Source organism: Hemitrygon akajei, chromosome 22 (assembly GCF_048418815.1).
Source record: "Hemitrygon akajei chromosome 22, sHemAka1.3, whole genome shotgun sequence".
NCBI lineage: Eukaryota > Metazoa > Chordata > Chondrichthyes > Myliobatiformes > Dasyatidae > Hemitrygon > Hemitrygon akajei.
In genome coordinates this window covers 61,438,042-61,455,795 of record NC_133145.1, presented here as the reverse complement: position 1 = coordinate 61,455,795, position 17,754 = coordinate 61,438,042, and the positions used below count along the sequence as shown (strand labels likewise).

The 17,754-nt window shown below is 41.0% G+C and overlaps 1 protein-coding gene across 1 annotated transcript in view; it reads right to left on the bottom strand.

Annotated features, from left to right (window-relative positions):
- Positions 1–11,605, bottom strand: part of tex2 (testis expressed 2) — a 105,378-nt gene extending 93,773 nt beyond the window's left edge. The window contains 1 exon segment of the mRNA XM_073026407.1: positions 11,585–11,605. The gene's annotated coding sequence lies outside the window, so the exon portion shown is untranslated.
- Between the last annotated feature and the right edge of the window lie 6,149 nt (positions 11,606–17,754).

Here is a 17,754-nt window from a genome sequence, read left to right as displayed (position 1 = left end):
TATAATTACAAAGCATAATAGCGATCTCTTGAACAATGGGTTTGGCAACATACAGGAATCAAGTTTCTGTAGTCTGAAAATTACACAGCCAAATCAGATCTAGCACTTAGTTAAACAAAGCTTTAAAGCAAGCTCAGAGAACTTGCTCAATAGAGATGAAATGGAACAATGAGCATTTATCAAATGGTTTCATTGTGATTTCCTTTTGTTTAAAAAAATGATTTTTTTAGAGGATAAGAGGAAATCATGTCCTGGCTGGTGGAGATACCTGATGATGAACGTTGCTTTCCTGCAACAGGTTTCAAGTAGACGTGTTCAATGGTGCGGAGGGCTTTGCTTGTGATGGACATAGACACTTCTTTTTGTAGGATTTTCGTTCAAGGACATTGCTGCTTCCATACCAATTTACGATGCAGCCAGACAATATGCTCTCCGCCACACATCTATAGAAGTTTGTCACAGTTAAAGATGTCATACTGATTCTCCAATAACTCCAAATGAAGCAGTGGTGCTGTCGTGCTTTCTTCATAATTGCCCTTATGTGCTGGGCCCAGGACAGCTCCCTTAAAGAAATAACATCTAGGAATTTAAAGTTGCTAGCTCTCTCCACCTCATATCTTTTGATGAAGACTAGCTCATGAACCTCTGGTTTTCTCCTCCTGAAGTCAATAATCAGTTCCTTGGACTTGCCGACATTGATTAAGAGATTATTGTTCTGGCACCACTCAGCCAGATTTCCAATTTCCCTCCTATATGCTGATTCATCACCACCTTCTATTAGGCCTACACCAATGATTTAATCAGCAAACTTGAATATGGAGTTGTGCATATCATTCAGACATAAAGCAGGGGATTAAGTACATATCCTTCTGGTGCAGCCGTGCTGATGGTAATTATGGAGGAAATGTTGGCAAGTGAGGAAATCCATTTGCACAAAGAGATACTGAGGCTAAGGTCTTGAAGCTTATTGATTAGTTGAGGGGGTGATGATAGTGAATGCTGAACTACAGTCAATAAAACAGCATCCTGATATCTGCATCTTTGCTGCCCAGATGTTCCAGGGTTAGGAGAAAGCCAATGAGATGGCATCTGCTGTGGATCTGTTGCTTATGTAGGTAAATTGTAATGGATCTAAGCTGCTTCTCAGGCTGGAGTTGCTACGTTTCATCACCAACCTCTCAAAATATTTCACTGTGGCTGTAAGTGTTACTGGGTGATAGTCATTGAGGCAGGTCACTCTTCCTGGTCACCAGTATAATTGAAGCCTGCTTGAAGTAAGTGGGTACCACACACTACTGAAGTGAAAAAGTTAAAGATCTCAGTGAACACATTAGTTAGATGATCAGTACAGGTTTTTAGTACGTGGCCAGATAATCTGTCTGGACTGGCTGCTTTTCGTGGGCTTACCCTCCTGAAGGCAACTAGCACATCGGCTTCAGAAACTGAAATCATTGAATCGTTGGGGAATATGGGAGCTTGTAATGGTTCTTCCATGCTTTGACATCAAAGCCAACATAGAAGGCATTGAGCTCATCTGGAAGTGTAACCCTGCTGTCTCCTAAGTTGCTTAATTTAACTTTATAAGAGGTGATAGTATTCAAGTTCTGCCACAACTGTCGAGCACTCTTCATTGATTCAAGTTCGGTCTGAATTTCCACTTTCCACTCAGGAGATGGAATTCCGGAGATTGTACCTAGACCTCCCGTAACTTTCTTGGTCACCAGACTTGAATGCCTCTGATCTGTCTCTCAGCAGATTTCAGATCTCAATGTTCATCCAGAGCTTCTGTGTGGGGAAGACTGAATGATTTTGTGGGGGCATGTTCATCCACAAGAGTTTTAATAAAGTCCATAACAACCATGTTGTATTCATACAGATCCCTAGAAAGGTCCTTGAACACAGCCTAGTCCACTGATTCAAAGCCATCCTGTAGTCAATCCTCTGCCTCCCATGACCATTGCTTTGTTGTCACAATCTCTGGAGCTTTCTTCTTTTGTCTCTGCCTATATACAGGTAGGAAGAACAGGACAGCCAAGTGATCCGATTTACCAGAATTCAGTCTGGGCAAGGAACAGAAGGTAGTCCTTATCTTGGTTTACAAAGGTCTGGTGTATTGGTACTAGTGTGTCCTACAGGTTATATGCTGATGGTAATTGGTCAGGGCTTTCTTCAAACAATCCTGGATGAAGTCTCTCACTACGTTTTGAAATATGTCAGGGTGGTCTACTTTTTGTTTGGAGATGGCAACATGCACTATTGTGAGTGCTTGTCTATAGTTGGTCACTGATAGGATGTAAACTGTGGTCAGATGACAGATGAGAACTCCCTAGGTAAATGGAACAGATGGTATTTGACTGTTAGGTGTCCCAAGTCAGGGGAACACGAGTCTGACAAAACTGCCACATCGGTGCACCATCATGAGTTTATTATAAAACACACATCTCCTCCCTTTTCCCCTCTCGGAATCAGCAGTCTTCAGGTCTGATCGTTATATCTTGCATGTGTAACAGGTTTTTAGTACGTGGAACTACTAAAAACATCTCGGTTAGATATAGAATACAACAAGAATTCATTTCTCTCTGATACAGCAGTCTTGTCCTCAATTTTTTTCTCCAGCGACTAACATTTACCAACAAGATGCTGGGCAGAGAAGATCTCATGCCTCTGCATTTCAGCCTGGCTTGCAGTCCCTCCCCCAACTCAAGGATACATTAACAGGTGATCAAATAACTTGTCCGACATTAAAGTTAAAAAGCATTATAAAGGAAGTGAGAGAGGCTTAGAAAGGGAATTAAAATATTGTGAAAACAAATGAGAATTTTCTTATTCAAATAAATACAGTAAAACTGTGTTATTCTGGCATTTTTGGAAGTTTGGTTGTAACAAACTGGCAGACTTTTGGGACTACTGAATATTACTTCTATCAAAACCTCAACATTCTTACATTCTTAAAGTGGCAAAGACTAAATTTCCCCAGCGCCCTAGTGAATAAAAACAAGTGCACGATGAGTCAGGTAGATGCGGAACTATAGGGATTTCCAAATAGCTGGATAGTGAGCAGAGTTTTACTATACTGAAATTCAAGTATAACAAAAATAATCCATTTTCTCAAATATTTTGTGAAGCATTTCACCAAAAAAAAAGCCTTCTCTAATTTTCTTTCACTAGCATTTTATCATTGAAATAAGATAAAAGAAAACATAATATGTAAAATGACTATTTGATTAAGTGATCAGACTACTATTCAAATAATTTGGCATCTAAAACAGAGACACCCTTTTCACTTCCTTGCCATTTTATTACTTTTCATATGATTAACATTGAACTCATTCACATGAATTCATCAGAAAATTACAATAAAGATAGATAAATGGATTTCAACCAAATGACTCAAGAAGTTTTACACATCCCTCCATATTCTAAAAATACAGAACTTGTTTTGTTTGCAGTGGCAGTATATACTGACCCCCACCAACTTCCCAGCATTTATTTCACAAATAAAAAACTATCAGTAAGAAAAACAAATATTTTGCAAAACACAATGAACTGTTTATTTTGAAATATTGTTATCTATGACCTCAGTATAAATACACTTAGAAATTAATTTCTCTGTACAATGCCTGCATCTGTCAAGTGTTCTAGAGAGAAGGTATAAAGAAATGGATAAAATTGGTTGCATATGCCTATGATGCCAAATGGCAATCTAAAGAGCAGGTAAGGACCACTTACTATCTGTCTAGGACAGGGGTATCCAACTTTTTATATGCCATGAACCTCTATCATTAACCGAGGGGTCCATGTACCCCAGGTTGGGAACCCCTGGTCTAGGACATGAAAGCACAGAGTAAAGGGATATCCATTTAGAACTAGAACAAGGAGGAATCTTAAGCAGAATTTCAAGTTCAAGCTTAAGGGAGCAACATCAACTCCAACGCCTCTATCTTGGGTTGCTAAACAGGCGATACCACAGCTTGAGGCCCAGCCCTCGCTACAACCAAGGACATGCAGCTTCCCCGCCAACCGCCAATATATTAGTGAATCAGACTTGCAGCTTTCTACTTTAACAATGCCCAACAGAGCCTTGCAATGAGATAGATACTTTATTGATCCCAAAAGAAATTACAGAGTACCAGTAGCATTTCAAGTGCACAGATATACTAACATTAGAAGAGAAGAAAGAATAAAAAAGTAAGTTACCTCAAACAGTCTAACAGGTGGGGGTTGACTCATTATAGAGCCTAATAGCCAAAGGTAAGAATGACTTCATATGACGCTCTTTGGAGCAGCACAGTTATCTTAGTCTGTTATTAAAAATGCTCCTCTGTTTAGCCAAGGTGACATGCAGAAGGTGAAAAAATTGTCCAGAATTGCCAGGATATTCCGTAGGGTCCTTTGTTCTACCATAGCCTCCAGTGTGTCCAGTTTGACTCCTATACCACAGCCTGCCTTTCTAATCAGTTTATAGAATTTAGAAGATTGAGGGGGGATCTTATTGAAACGTATAAAATTCTAAAGGGATTGGACAGGCTAGATGCAAGAAAATTGTTTCCAATGTTGGGGAAGTCCAGAACGAGGGGTCACAGTTTAAGGATAAAGGGGAAGCCTTTTAGGACCAAGATGAGGAAAAACTTCTTCACACAGAGAGTGGTGAATCTGTGGAATTCTCTGCCACAGGAAACAGTTGAGGCCAGTTCATTGGCTATATTTAAGAGGAAGTTAGATGTGGCCCTTGTGGCTAAAGAGATCAAGGGGTATGGAGAGAAAGCAGGTACAGGGTTCTGAGTTGGATGATCAGCCATGATCATACTGAATGGCAGTGCAGGCTCGAAGGGCTGAATGGCCTACTCCTGCACCTATTTTCTGTGTTTCTAGAACCTGTTGGCATCATCTGTGTTGATGCTATTGCCCCAGCACACCACCACAGGTGATAACAGACTGGTAGAACATGTGAAGGAGAGGCCTGCATATTCCAAAGGACTCAATCTCGTCAGTAAGTAGAGGCAACTCTGGCCCTTCTTGTACACAGCCTCTGTATTGGTGCTTCACTCAAGTCTGTCATCCAGGTGTACCCCCAGGTACTTGTAGGTCCTCACCACATCCATATCATCACCATTAAAAGGGTGGTGAATCTGTGAAATTTGTTTTATGGAGGGCTGTGGAGGCCACGTCATTGAGTTTATTTAAGGCAGAGATTAATATGTTCTTGAGTGGCAGGAGGATTAAGGGCTATGAGCAGAAGGCTGGGGAACGGGGTCGAGAAAAAAAAAGTCAAATCACAATTTTAAGATAGAGCTGATTTGATAGGCTGAGTGGCCTGATTCTGCTCCTATATCTTATGGTTTAAAATACTTTAAAATTAATACTATATTTTGTGCAAGATAGTAAATGAACATATTGCAAACAAGAGGAAATCTGCAGATGCTGGAAATTCAAGCAACACACACAAAATGCTGGTGGAACGCAGCAGGCCAGGCAGCATCTATAGGGAGAAGTGCTGTCGACGTTTCGGGCCGAGACCCTTCGTCAGGACTAACTGAAATTTTGAAAGTATCCTTCCTTTCAGTTAGTCACTTTTATTGTCATTTCGACCATAACTGCTGGTACAGTACATAGTAAAAATGAGACGTTTTTCAGGACCATGGTGTCTCATTGCTAGATTTTGTCATGGACCTTGGTTGCCAGGGGTACAATTGCCCAGCAGAGCTATTGATAGAACTTACTTTGTAGAAACTGAAATTTTGCCATTATTTCTCAATTTTGTGTTCCTATTTCATAATCACACCACAGAGTAATTATATGTATTATTTTTCAACTTAGAAGTTTTGTACAATCTTTCAGCAAAAACAGCACACCAAAATACAATGAGAAGGTAGACGTATCTCAGAGATGTCATAAATTATTCTGAAGAACAGACAGGCTTTCCCACCAAGTGATCAGGTCAATATTTCACTCTTCAAGCAACATTAAAATAAGAATACAAATAATAAATGCAATTGGGATAACCAGATTACAAACTACCTAGTCACGATGAAATGCAGTCTTTTTTTTTTGCCCTGTTTTTTTAAAGACTTGGGCAATGCTGGCAAGGTCAACATTAATTGCTCATCTGTAATTGCCCTTAGAAGGTCGTGAGCCACTGCTTGAACTGCTGAAGTCTTTCTGGTGAAGACATTCCCCATAGTGCTGCAGGGGAAGGAGTTCTAGCATTTAGACTCAGCAATGAGGAACAAATGGCAATTTACTTCTAAAATAGGACGTGCATAACTTGAAGGAGAATCTTCAGGTGATGGTGTCCCGATATCCCTGCTTGCCCTTTTGTCCTCCTTGCTGGCAGAACATATACATTTCGAGAGATGTTGCCAGAATAACCTGAGGCAGTAATTTAAGTGATCAACAAACCCTCCTACTTTGCTAATATTAACCACCATAAAAAGCAACAGATTCAAGTTTTTTTTCTCCATGCATTACCTTTACTTCATGCAGCCCCTCATCCAAATCTCAACAAGTATATTTTACCATGAACAAAGGATAGAAACTAGACAATCATGAAAATGATAAAACTGAACATTATATTAGTGAATAATTAGTGAATTATATTAGTTATTGAACATATTGGTCAATAACCATGGTAAATAACTACCCAAATGAAAAATGTTCAAGGGTCACTTTTCAGCAAACAAATGAAGCAGCCAATTTACACATGGTGATGAAATAAACAGAAATAACAAGTTGAGGTGGTGCGGGCTGATGATTATACATCAGCTAAGATTTTGTGTTCTTAAAACTGTACCATTAGGATGTTTTAAATCCATTTTAGCAAGGAAACTAAGCTTTAGTTTAATGTTTCACTCAAAGGTATGATATATCAGTGAGACTGCCTTCTCAGTGCTTTTAGGGTTGGATTAGCATAAATGGGTGGTTGATGATCAGTGAGGACTTGGTGGACTGAAGGGTCTGTTTCTGTGCTATACTCCTCCATGACAAATACTATCAATAAGTCTAGATGAGTTACAGAATGGCAACATTTCACCAGCACAGTATAGAATTGTAATTGGAAATACCTAAAAATTCCAAAATATGCCACAAGTTCGAGAAAAAAAAAAGCTAGCTTTAAGGTTATCTACTCTAATTTTTCAAAAATGATATTGGTTTAATACTGAAAGCATAAATTATTTTTTGCAATATCCACAGACTTCTATAAAACTACAGACTTATCAATTAAATCCCTTGTCAACACAATTAAGCAAAAGTACGAAGTGTGCTACAATGACAAATGCTGTGACCAGAATCAGATTTATTATCACCGGCATTGTGACATGAAATTTGTTAACTTAGCAGCAGTTCAATGCAAGTTAACAAATTTCATAAGCTAGCTTTAACCAAGCAATTAAAGTAACAAACTCATGAACAGCCTGTTAGCATTAGTTTCACAATAATATCTTTAAAAACAATGTGCATTTTTCAACAGTGCCTTTTAAATTGCATTTACCTGTACTGCTCATTACACCCTTTTAAAAAAAAAGTAGTCACTTAAGTACAGCCTAAGTATTTAAAATGTATCAGTTAAGTCATGAAAGTTAGAAGCAGACAACAGCAATGAAATAATTTTCTAACACCAGCCAACATCTGTGACTTAGTTACAAATCTTCACCCTGATAGAAGGAACTGAGAGATAATCTAATATCACAAATTCCTTCACTTACTGTACAGAAGCTTCCAGCTTCAAACTCCACTGCAGCCAGAGATAAAATGGAACATGCTAGTTAACTGAAAGTTCATCAGCTGCTAAGAGAACCTAAATTCAGAGCAAAGACATTAATGGAGGTTGAAAACAAAGCCCTCTGTTTTCTCATGGGAGATAACTTATTAATCTAAATGACAGCTCAGGTGGCCATTGAGAAATTAAAAGAATTGGGCATCCAAGTGTGAGAATTTTCATTTCAATGAAATCAGATAGAACAAAGGTGAAAATAATTTTATTGCTTTATCTCACATGGACTACTTGAATATAGAAGTATTACAATTTGGCTAGGTTAACTGAAAAGGACCTAGACAAACATTTGATAGTAACTGGACTGCCACCACAGATGCCTTGTGCAGGAAGGCACAGAGTCGACTGTACTTCCTAAGAAGGTTGGCGTCATTCAATGTCTGTAGTGAGATGCTGAAGATGTTCTATAGGTCAGTTGTGGAGAGCGCCCTCTTCTTTGTGGTGGCGTGTTGGGGAGGAAGCATTAAGAAGAGGGACGCCTCACGTCTTAATAAGCTGGTAAGGAAGGCGGGCTCTGTCGTGGGCAAAGTACTGGAGAGTTTAACAGCTGAGTAGGCTACGGTCAATTATGGATAACTCTGAACATCCTCTACATAGCACCATCCAGAGACAGAGAAGCAGTTTCAGCGACAGGTTACTATCGATGCAATGCTCCTCAGACAGGATGAAGAGGTCAATACTCCCCAATGCCATTAGGCTTTACAATTCTACCGCCAGGACTTAAGAACTTTTTTAAAAAGCTATTATTAATGCTTTTTGAGATAGTGATTTAGATGCATATCATATTCTTTACTGAGTTAAGTATTGTATGTAATTAGTTTTGCTACAACAAGTGTATGGGACATTGGAAAAAAAGTTGAATTTCCCCATGGGGATGAATAAAGTATCTATCTATCTATCTAAAAAAGCCTACCACACAAAACAGGCCCTTCAGCTCACAATACTGTGCTGAACATGTACTTACTTTAGTAATTATATAGGGTTGCCCATAGCCCTCTATTTTTCTAAGCTCCTTGTACCTATCCAGGAGTCTCTTAAAAGACCCTATCGTATCTACTCCCTTGATGTTAAAAAAATTTAAGATGTGGGTTATGCTTCAGTTATACTTTGCAGTGGTGAGATCTTATCTGGAGAAGCATTACTGTCAGCCTTTTTATTACTCCGGAAGCAGTCCAGTAAAGATTTTCTAGATTAATATCTGGAATAGGCTGGTTGTTTATGGGGAAGGTTTGCTGATTAGACTTGTATTTGTTGGGAGTTTAGAAAAGTAGGAATGGATAATTGAAATACAGATGATTTCGTAGTCTTGACTGGGTGAATGCAGACAGGATTCTTTCTCCTGAGTGAAAATCTAGAACTACCAGTACTTTACAAATAAGGGGTTGTCCATCCAACACCGATGAGATAAAAATCAGAGGATCACATTGTCTTTGGAATTCTCATCTTCAAAAAGCCATGAAAGCAGATCATTTGAATACTTAAAAGGCCAAGGTAAATAGATTTTTGATAAGCAAGAGGTTGAAAGTTTCCCATGGAAAAAGAGGAATACATATTTGAGGCTACAATCATATCAACTAGTGTCTCTGTGTTCTCAGGTCGTAGATGATTGAGCTAGCATGAAGTGGCAAATGCCTGCTCCTAATTCATATGAAACTGAATAGATATTAACTAATCATGGGCAAAATGGATCAATTCTCAAGTACTAACCTACCATCAAACAGGACTCCTTTGAAACAGTCAAGTGTATTAGCAGAGAAGCAGTTTCAGCGACAGGTTACTATCGATGCAATGCTCCTCAGACAGGATGAAGAGGTCAATACTCCCCAATGCCATTAGGCTTTACAATTCAACCGCCAGGACTTAAGAACTTTTTAAAAGCTATTATTAATGCTTTTTGAGATAGTGATTTAGATGCATATCATATTTTTTACTGAGTTAGGTATTGTATGTAATTAGTTTTGCTACAACAAGTGTATGGGACATTGGAAAAAAGTTGAATTTCCCCATGGGGATGAATAAAGTATCTATCTATCTATCAACATATGTGGTGAGATTAGTTGTTTTGCCACAGCAGTAGAGCCTCTCACTGCTGTAATCAGAAGGGCATCAATCATACTGGTTGGTTAAGTGGTTTAGTGACAATCTTTTATTCAATGATAGTAAGACCAAGGAGGGACAGTAGAGAGAACACACACCAATCCTCATACAGGGATCAGCAGTAGAATGGGTGAGCAGCTTCAGGTTCCTGTATGTCAACAGCTCAGAAGATCTATCTTGAAAGCAACATAACGATGCAATCACAAAGATGGCATATACTTCATTAGACATTTGAGGAGATTTGGTACGTCACCAAAGACTCCAGCAAATTTCTACAGAAATGGAAAGCATTCTGACTGGTTGCATCACCCCCTGGTATGGAGTCTCCAATGTACAAGAGGCTCCAGAGGGTTGAGACTCAGCCATTTCCATCACAGACACCTTCCCCGCCAATGAGAAGATCTTCAGAAGGCAGTGTCTCATGAAGATAGCATCTATTATTAAACACCCTCATCACCTAGGAATGTTCTCATCTCATTACTACCATCATGGAGGTGCTACAGGAGTCTGGAGACATATACTCAACATTTTAGTAACAACTTCCTTTGCAGGCTGAACAGTCCATGAATCTATAAACACTCTCACTATACCTCTCAGTACTGCTTATTCTATTTCTTATTGTAAGTTACAGTAATTTTCTAATGTCTTGCACTCTGCCACAAAACAAATTTTATGACAAATTGTAATGTTAGTGACAATAACCTGATTCTGATACAGTGCAAAACATCTCTGCCCAGTTACTTCAGTCTTTCAGAACTTTAATACTTATTCTTGCACTCACCCTACACTGAAACGCTACATCTTCGAGAAACATTTAAACTTATCCACTAAAAACCTGGACGGGAACTTTATTAGATTACCAAAAGCAAATAGTACAATGCTCTATTTACTAAAGCATGCTGCATTCAAAAAGCATAGTGAATGAGCTCCATAGACCAAAATGTTCACTCTACCGTGTTTTACACCAATTTTTAAGATACATTTTTTTTCCAAAACGCCTATACCAAGGAAAGTTCAACACTTGAACCTTACATCTTGTTTTGTTCCCAAGCAAACACCGTCTAAATAGGAATGTCGATTAAATACTGTAAATACACCAGGAACATGATACCGAATTACAACACGCAATTATGTAAGGATGCGAAGAATGAAAAAGACAGCGGGAAGGAGGTGGTGCCCGGAGAGGGCGGAGAGCATCAGACTGTGGTGCTCGGGTCACCGGGGAGGGTGCGGTGCGGGTCCTCGGCCCTACGGACCATTCGATAGGGATCCAGACCAGCTATCCCGACTGCTGCCATGAAGAGTGGGCGGCGGTGGGTCTCATCCCTCACCTCCCCCCACACACACAATCCGGAGGGAGGCGACAAGCACTATGAGGAAGAGTGAGCGTTACTCACCTCAGCCGAGTACTATCATGGCAGCGGCCCTCGGCCCCGCGCTAGAGCCACCAACCGCCACCCGGCGCTCACGCCACCGCCTGTTGACACCGACAGCCCCCACCCCCCCCATCCCGGGCTGTGGCGTGGCACGGCGCATGCGCACAATTGCGCCACCCGCGTCTCTTCCCCTCCCCCCCCCCCCCGACTGTCAGACCTGATCAATCAATGCCCAACAGCCACCGATCAAGGCCGTAGTGGGGAGACTGATAACTGAATAAATTCCCACGCTGGTATTTATTTTCCGGCATTCGCTATTGTCTCCGGGAGCGGAACTTACCATTGTTTTTCACGTAGGAGCCCCGCTCAGTTATTAACCCACTCAGGAGTTGGAGTTGCGGGGTTGTTAAGTTTGTAATGTAATTGGACAAGTTACGGGTTTATTGTTGTGGGCGTGACTTAGCTTTGTGGACGTCGCTTGCAGTGATGGGCGTGGCTCATTGCATTGGGTAAGGTTTATAGATAGATAGATACTTTATTCATCCCCATGGGGAAATTCAACTTTTTTCCAATGTCCCATACACTTGTTGTAGCAAAACTAATTACATACAATACTTAACTCAGTAAAAAATATGATATGCATCTAAATCACTATCTCAAAAAGCATTAATAATAGCTTTTAAAAAGTTCTTAAGTCCTGGCGGTAGAATTGTAAAGCCTAATGGCATTGGGGAGTATTGACCTCTTCATATATTTGCGGGCAAAGCTTATTACATTGAGCTGCGCCCAGAGTTGCAGAAAATTTTGAGGACTTTGAAAAGGCGTTTGAGAGTATCCACAGGGTGAGCCTCTGGCCAATTCACAGATCAGACGAGATCCAAAATTGTTCAGCTGCTGAACTAACTTCACCTGTACAGTGGAGCTTTGCAATTTGTGCTTTGAAGTCAAGAAAGTAGTAAGGCAAGTTTGTGTGATCTTCATGATATTATTTAACCTGGTGATTGACTGGGTTATGAGGCAAACAACAAAAGATATGGAGAGGCATTCTACTTTAAAAGATCTACTTTGTGGATGACCTTGCTTTACTATCACATACGTACCAGCACATGCAAGGAAAAACTCAGCGCCCGTGTACCTTTGCTGGACAGGTTTGATTTAGAGTCAGTCAGAGAAAGACTGAGACCATGATCCTCAATGTAGAAGTCTCCTCCTGTAAAGGTCTATGGCATCAATTTACCCAGCACTGGCAGTTTCACCGAGCTGGGCAGCATCTTTTGGCAGGATGGTGGGAGCAAGGATGACATCCAGTGCAGACTCATCACAGCTAGAAATGTCTTCAGATCAATGAGCAACAAATGGGGATCAAACAAGTACAGCGTCCACACCATGATGAAGCTGTGTTCTGTCCACTCTTGTACAGGTCAGAATGCTGGCTCATGACACAGAACAGCCTTGCCAAGTTGTTATCATTCCACACCATGAGCCTCTGTATTTTCTGGCCAAGAAAGATCTCCAAGCACACCCTACTCCTTCAGTGTCACCAAGAGGACATGACCACAATCATCATGAGGAAATATGGAGATGGTTTAGGCAAGAGAAGCCAACTTCATCATCAAGACAGTACTTTATTGGACCCCTGAAGGGCAGAAGAAACGCAGGAGTCCAAAGGTGACGGTGTACCATAAAGGCAGAAATGACCACACCTGGGGCACAATAGGGAAGATAACCAAGGACAGAGAGAGATGGAGGACCTTCATACTGTCCCAAATGCCAGTGGCATAGCAGGCAGTAATGAACTAAACTAACATATTGCTTTGAGCATGGCTTGAGGTTCATCTGTACAGTTTTCCCCAGCTCCAGTCCAAGATTATTGTGGAGACACAGGAGATTGTGGATGCTGGAATCTAGAACAACAATGATCTGCTGGAGGAGCTCGGTGGGCTGAGCCACATTGGGGGGTGGGGTGATGGGAAGGAATTCCAGAAAATCTTGATGCAGAGTTTCTACCCAAAACATCAACAATTCCTTCCGTCCCACAGTTGCTCAAAATCAGGTTTATTATCACTGATTTTGTATATTGCAAAATTTGTTGTTTTACAGCATGCATATAGTGTGAGACAAAAATTATGTTACAAATAAATAGTGAAAAATAAGAATATCAAAGTAGTATTCACAGGATCTAGGACATTACAGAAATCTTTTGATGGAGGAGAAAAAAAAGCTGTTCTTAAATCATTGAGTGTGGGTCTTCAGGCCACAGGTACCTCCTCGCTGATGGTAGTATGAAGAAGAGCATATGTACTGGGTGGCAAGGGTGTTTGGTGGTGAAGATATCCTCAGTGGTGGAGAGGCTAGTGCCCTGATGGAGCTGCTATGTCTACAGTCCTTTACTGCTCCTTTTAAATTCCCTGCACTGGAGGAAGGCATGTGCGATATTAGATTTCATTTAAAAAGAACTAGAGTATAAAAACAAGGACGTGATGTTGAGGCTTTATAAAACTCTGGTGAGTCCTCACTTGGAGTATAGTCAGCAGTTTTGGGTGCCTTATCTAAGAAAGGGTGTGCTGACACTACGGGGGTTCAAAGGGGTTCATGAAAAGAATTCCAGGATTGAATAGCTTATCATAGGAAGAGTGTTTGGTGACTCTGGGCCTGTATTCTCTGGAATTCAGAAGAATGAAGGGTGATCTAATTGAAACCTATTGAATGGTGAAAGGTCTTGATAGAGTGGGTGTGGAGAGGATGTTTCCGATGGTAGAAAAGGAAAGAGGAATTTCTTTAGCCAGAGAGTGATGAATCTATGGAATTCATTGCCTTGGGGCAAAGTCATTGGGTATATTTAAGGCAGAATTCAATAGTATTCATTGGAGTTTAGAAGAATGGGGGGGTATGCAGAAATTATATTGAAACCTATCGAATAGTGAAAAGCCGAGAAAGAGTGGATATAAAGAGGATGTTTCCTGTACTGGGTCAGTATAGGACCAAGGGACACAGCCTCAGAATAGAAGGACATCCCTTTAGAACAGAGAGGAGGTGAAACTGTGGAATTCATTGCCACAGACGACCATTGGGTATATTTAAAGCAGAGGTTAATAGGTTCTTGATTAGTAATGGCATCAAACGTTATTGGGAGAAGGCAGGACAATGGGGTTGAGAGGGAAGTTGAATCACCCATGATCAAATGGTAGAGCAGACTTGATGGGCCAAATGGCCCAGTTCTGCTCTAATGTCTTGTGGGGTAGGTCCAGAGACCCCTGGCATCTGACTCCAGGATGAACCTAGGCAGTTTGTATTCCAATTAAAGTAGTACTCTGCAAACCAATGGAGTACTGAGAGAACCCAGTAACTCCAGGGAACTGTGACTAATATCGCATTAGAAGGAGGTAAGAAAATAACAAGAGATTCAGCACTGAAACTGATATTTTAAAATAGCAGAGTAATTACTTTTCATGAAATGTTCTTATCAATAGATATGTTAAGATTAAAAGGCAGTTGAAAAGATGAAGTGATTGTAAAGAGTAGCTTTATTTTTCACATGTACATTGAAACATATGATGAAATGTGTCGTTTACATCAATGACCAACACAGTCTGTGGATAATGCAGGGCAAGCCACGTGTTGCTACGCTTCCAGTGCCAATATAGCATGCCTACAACACACTACCCCTGACCTATGCATAATTGTAATATTGGGAAGAAACTGAGGAAACCCACATGGATATTGGGAGAATGTACAAACTCCTTGCAGACAGTGCCGGGAATTGAACCCCAATCTTACAATTTCAGCCGCTATAAAGCATTGCTCTGACCATTATGCTACCGTGCTGCCCTGGACGGAGGATAAATATTGATGATGGGAACAGGGAGAACTCCCTTGGTCCTTTTGAGTTTGTTTGAATTTAGCAGATATGAGTTTAGTTTATCAGCCAAGAATGTAGCACTGAAAGCTCTAGAATGAGGGTTGAAGATTTGTTCTCTTGAGCTAGAGATAAAAATGCCACGTACTGAGTTTGAAGTCTCACCCAAGGAAGGAAGCTCCTTGAAAAAGGTAAGAAAACCCAAGAATGACACTCAAGACTTATTCAGTTGTTTTTCCTCATTACTTGGAAGGGAAAGCTTGATGCACTTTAGCATTTCAGCTACACAGTTCAAGAAGCAAGTTGTTGTTAAACACTACACCATTGGTTAATTTCTTCTCCTGAGTTCCCCTGCATTGACTGAGTAATCTACAAGTTCTAATGTTAACATTACCCAAACATTCACATTCTGTAAGGTCAAACTTCAAGGGAAAGTAAAAGGATAATGGTAGGGTTTTTGGCAGTGTGGAGGAACAGAGGGATTTTGGAGTCCAGCTCCATAGACCCCTCGAAGTTGCCATGGTTACGAAGGTGTGTTGGCCTTCATTAGTCGAGGGATTGAGTTCAAGAGCCATGAGCTATAAAGTTGCAGCTCTATAAAATCCTAGTTGCACCACACCTGGGGTACTGTGTTCAGTTTTGGCTGCCTTATTACAGGAAGTATGTGGAAGCTTTAGAGTGGGTGCAGAGGAGATTTACCAGAATGGATTAGAGAGCAAGTTTTTGAGGAAAGGTTAAGCAAGCTAAGCCTCTTCTCTTTGGAGTGGCAGTGAGGAGAGGGGAACCAGAATGGGGAAAGGTAAAAGAGAAAAATGAGAGAAGTAGTAATTGCCAGGAGTCTGAGAAGTCAATGTTCATGCCATCAGGTTGGAGGCTACCCAGACAGAATATGAGGTCCTGCTTCTTCAACTTGAGTTTGGCCTCATCGTGGCAGTAGAAGAAGTCGGGGACTGACATGTCAGAACAGGAATGGAAAGTCAAATTGAAATGGGTGATCACTGGGAAATCCTGGCCTTATGGAGTGGAGGTACTCTTTACACTACATAAATGGAGTGTGATCACCACTTCCAAGCACCTTAAAACATTGCCCACTCGTGTTAGCCATTTCAGCCCTGGGAAAAAGCCTCTGACTATCCACACTATCAATGCCTCTCATTATCTTGTATACCCCTATCAGGTCACCTCTCCTCCTCCGTCACTCCAAGGAGAAAAGGCCAAGTTCACTCAACTTATGCTCCCCAATAGCATAGGGCATGCTCCTCAATCCGGGCAACATCCTTGTAAATCTCCTCTGCACCCTTTCTATAGTTTCCACATCCTTCCTCAAGCGAGGTGACCAGAACTGAGCACAGTACTCTGAGTGGAGTCTGACCAGGGTCCTATATAGCTGTAACATTACCTCTCGGCTCTTAAACTCAATTCTACAGTTGATGAAGGCCAACACACCATATGCCTTCTTAAGCACACAGTCAACCTGCACAGCAGCTTTGAGTGTCCTATGGACTCGGACCCCAAGATCGCTCTGATCCTCCACACTACCAAGAGTCTTACCATTAATACTATATTCTGCCATCATATTTGACCTACCAAAATGAACCACCTCACACTTATCTGGGTTAAACTCCATCTGCCACTTCTCAGCCCAGTTTTGCATCCTATCGATGTCCCACTGTAACCTCTGACAGCCCTCCACACTATCCACAATATCCCAACCTTTGTATCATCAGCAAATTTACTAACCCATCCTTCCACTTACTCATCCAGGTCATTTATTAAAATCATGAAGAGAAGGGGGTCCAAGAACAGATTCCTGAGGCACACCACTGGCCACAAACATCCATGCAGAATATGACCCATCTACAACACTCTTTGCCTTCTGTGGGCAAGCCAGTTCTGGATCCATAAAGCAATGTCTCCCTAGATCCCATGCCTCCTTACTTTCTCAATAAGCCTTGCATGTAGTACCTTATCAAATGCTGAAATCCATATACACTACATCTACTGCTCTACCTTCATCAATGTGTTTAGTCACATCCTCAAAAAATTCAATCAGGCTCGTAAGGCACAACCTGCCTTTGACAAAGCAATGCTGACTATTCCTAATCATATTATACCTCTCCAAATGTTTATAAATCCTGCCTCTCAGGATCTTCTCCATCAACTTACAAACCACTTACCAAGTTCTAAGAAACTTTTAAACATCTGATGTATTTGCATCCACTAACAAGACCTGGTATTGTAAATCAGCCACCCACCACTTTGTGTAAAAACTTGCTCCACATATCTCCATTAAACTTGTCCCCACTTGCATTAAATGCATACCCTCTGGTTGTTATGAGTGATGAACAGACCTAATGGTCAATGGGGTGCAGAGTTAACCATTCCCAACCCCCCTCCTGAGAACTACGAACTATTGCTGTTGCTATGCTGCTCATGAGAGAGAGAGATAAAGCCCAGGCAAGAACATCTGCTACAGATAAGAGGGGGAGAGAGACTGTTGATTTACTGTATTATGACTCTTCCTGGATTATTTACCTTCCACTACAAGGACTTTACTTTGCTCGTTAACATTCCTCAGGAGATAGCAGGAGTGGCCTGATTTGATGGACACGGTCATTCAGAGTTGATGGATAGTTGAGACCCCGTGAGTCGGG